The sequence below is a fragment of the Lonchura striata genome, chromosome 1, assembly GCF_046129695.1.
Source record: "Lonchura striata isolate bLonStr1 chromosome 1, bLonStr1.mat, whole genome shotgun sequence".
Classification (NCBI taxonomy): Eukaryota; Metazoa; Chordata; class Aves; order Passeriformes; family Estrildidae; genus Lonchura; species Lonchura striata.
The window spans coordinates 48,816,107-48,819,077 of record NC_134603.1 but is presented as its reverse complement, the minus strand read 5'-3'; positions in this window follow the sequence as shown (position 1 = coordinate 48,819,077).

Sequence of the window (2,971 nt, the reverse complement as noted above, 5' to 3'; positions counted from 1 at the left end):
GAAAGCAGGGGTGGACTTTCATAATTCTGGCAGGGAGTTAGCTTACCTTGTTAATGTAAAATCTGGAAAACAGAAAAAATTATACTTGTTATTTAAAAGATTTTTATGATACTTACTTTTTAAAAGGCAGGATTCACTGATGTCTTTTGTTTCAATTCCAGAGATTTATATTGCATCACTCATTTGACAAATAAGATCCTTTGCTGGGGTTTGGATCCTTCCATTCCCTGAGTCATGATTGTCTTCAATCTCTGGAAGAGTTGCTTTGAATTGAAGCTGACACTGAAGTAATTTGTCTTTACATATTTAAGAGACCCTTTATTCCTCTTACATAAAGTGTCTGCCCAGAGAGCATTTGCTATTTGGGTTTTGTCAGTAGGATACCACATAAGTGCAATTAATTGGCTGCTTTTGTCAAAAAGAGAGTATTTAATCATAAAGGCAAAAGGCTTTTGTTCTTCTCAAAGAGCAAGTCATATTAAATGAAGCAGCTCTTTCCTTTACCACATCATATACCAGTTTAAGATATGTGTTTCCTTATTAATATAATAGTAATTAAGGTGAGACATTTTGAATTTTAAAACTCTCTAATAGTGTACTGCATTATACAACGTTTGCTCTCTTACATATTTCATCCTGATTATCATCTTTTATGATTTGCCCTTCCCCAGATCTTTCAAATTACCTACACCACAGTTTATGTTCTCTGAATCACTCTCTTCTTTTTACCAGTCTTTTCCTAAATGTGTCCACGTAACTACTCTGTTAACTCAAAGAACTTGATTGCCCTTTCAATACTTAGCTATCTTTTCTTCTGGCTTGTTGCCTTGAATGCCTTCCTTCTTTACACTGACTTTATGACCTTATGATCTTTTAAATTCTTCTCTTTAAATACAACACTATTTTTTCCTTAAATTTAAGTTTTAATTTTCTCATGAAAATTTAATGTATAATTTTTACTGGTGACGTTCTTGAAAAATAATTTTTTGACACATTTTTATTCTTGCTTTTAGACATTTTATTTGTATCATATGGTGAACTAGACTCTCAAAACAGGTGTATATGCTTACTTCTCAGAAAAATAAATTAATCTGAACACCACAACCTCGTGATCAGAAGTGCTAAGACATGTGCAACTTATTCTGCTCCCAGTGACAGTTCTAGACTTCAGATATTGGGCTGTGGTATTTATACACTGAAAATAAGATTCAACTCACTGTAGATTAAGCCATTTGTCTAACCTTCATCTGTGGTCATTAAAGACAGAAGATGATGACTCTATCCTAAATGTATGGCAATGAAGGATACTGTGCCATGGTTTCTCCAATGAATGAAACGGCTTCAATCAGAAGTTGTTGAGCTGTTTACTTCCTAGTAAGCAAAACTAGGTGAAAAGAATCCCATTGCTGCAGCAGAAAAAAAAAAAAAAGGGAAAAAGGAAACATTTCACTTAATTATAACTATTAACCTAGGCTGACACTTTGTTTTGTCTTCAGAATTTCTTCTAGTCTACCAGGGCACATCCAAATCAATATTAATGTTAGTACTTCAGCTGTCATTTATCACCTTCTCCATATAAAGTAAATATTACTAAATTAACAGAACTGTTTCATAACTTGACAGGGTTTTTTTTCTCCATTCATAGCTTCATGAGTTTATAATAGAAATATGAGACAAAACTACAATTAAAAGGGAGGTGGTATAGTCAGAGATACAATTCCAAAGATAAACCATCTTTAAACTTTCTCAGTCTTTTGAGAAGCTGGAATTTAATTCTTTGATTTCTAGAAGCAACATAAGAGAAATTTGTACTTCTATTCACAATTAGCTAGGAATATTTTATATTTAAAAGTGATGCAGCCAGAGGCACAGACATGGGGAGAGTTAAAATACTTCCATTAAAAGTGACTTACATTGGACATACCCTAGTGTACCATGGGAGATGGGCAATGCCTGTGCCTCAGTGCCCATCGAGGTCTGAAGGGTGAAGTTTGAGGGAGTCCCACAGTTCCCTGTAGCTCAGCTGGGTTGGGCAAGAAAGTTGGGTTCAAAGTTGCTCTTGCAGGGGCAGAGATGCAGTTGACAAAATGCCTGTGTCTAACACCTCAGCCTGGAAAAATCAAAAACTATGCATGGAAAAGTAAATAAAAACACTGTTTTCCCCAGCTCTGTATAGCTCCACTGATGCAGCTGAGGCAAATGGCTGGAAAAAGAATGCTGCAGGACTGAGTTCTTTGTTAAATATATCTAAGAAAGATTAGAAATTAGCTGGAAAGAATAAGTCCTCAGAGAAAAAAAATGGGGCATGTTGTATAGAGAGCCATCACAGGTTGTTTTGCTTTGGTCTGAAACATTAGGAACTTTTTGAAGTTTCCCAATTTTTAGAGATATATCCGCGACACAAAATACTTCAGCTAAAGAAGTGTTGGATTTGATAGCACATGATCTATGATACTCAATGCAACACCTATTTTGGCCAACAGCTCCAACTTTGAAGATTAAATAATGCTGATCACCTCTGCAGAGTGATTTGACAATTTATCTTAGTTAATTGGGCTTCAGTTAAGGTTGAGGGATTCAGCTTGGCCTATGGCCTATCTGGATCACAGGAACCAACAAAATATAATTTAAAAAGAAATGTACAGACACCAATTAACTTTTGTAGAGGTCACACATGATTTGTTTTGGCTTAGCTTTAGTTTCTCATAATTTTGTTCAAAAAAATGATGCAGTAATAACATTCAAACTTTCACAGAGAAACTATAAAAAGGGACATCTAGACATTCTCTGTTAGTTTTGGAGCATGATTCGAAGATTTATAAATATTTTTTTATAAAGAAAAGAAATTCAATAGCACTTTCTCCTAAAGGTGATTCAAAGCAAATTGTACATGTTTGCATAGTTTTAAATTTTTTCCTACATTAATATACCATTGAAATTATGCTTTAATCAAACTGTCCTTTCTTTCCAC